Source organism: Otolemur garnettii, unplaced genomic scaffold (genome assembly GCF_000181295.1).
Source record: "Otolemur garnettii isolate 467f Iridium unplaced genomic scaffold, OtoGar3 scaffold00087, whole genome shotgun sequence".
Taxonomy (NCBI): domain Eukaryota; kingdom Metazoa; phylum Chordata; class Mammalia; order Primates; family Galagidae; genus Otolemur; species Otolemur garnettii.
Genome location: NW_003852482.1, coordinates 3,670,218 through 3,670,853, shown reverse-complemented (window position 1 = coordinate 3,670,853; position 636 = coordinate 3,670,218).

Sequence of the window (636 nt, the reverse complement as noted above, 5' to 3'; positions counted from 1 at the left end):
GGAGCAGGTGTGCACAGGGGCAGGTGTGATGGGAGCAGGTGTGCACAGGGGCAGGTGTGATGGGAGCAGGTGTGCGCAGGAGCAGGTGTGATGGAAGCAGGTGTGCACAGGAGCAGGTCTGTGTGAGAGCAAGTGTGATGGGAATAGGTGTGATGGGAGCAGGTGTGATGGGAACAGGTGTGATGGGAGCAGGTGTGCACAGGAGTGGGTGTGATGGGAACGGGTGTGATAGGAGCAGGTGTGCACAGGAGCAGGTGTGCACAGGAGCAGGTGTGATGGGAGCAGGTGTGCACAGGGGCAGGTGTGTGTCAGGGCAGGTGTGATGGGAACAGGCATGATAGGAGCAGGTGTGCACAGGAGCAGGTGTGATGGGAGCAGGTGTGCATAGGGGCAGGTGTATGTGAGAGCAGGTGTGCAAGGACAGGTGTGATGGGAGCAGGTGTGCACAGAGGGACACAGCCAAACATCAATGGTAGGAACATAGGTCCTGGAACACTGCACGGTCCTGTCTGTGCTCCCTCTGCCTGTAGAGAAGCAGCCACAGGTCTGCTACTGACCCCACCTGAAGTCTGAGCACCAGCAAGACATGAGAGTGAGTGGAGTAGAGTGAGCTGGGAAGAGCCCCTGGCCCTGGTC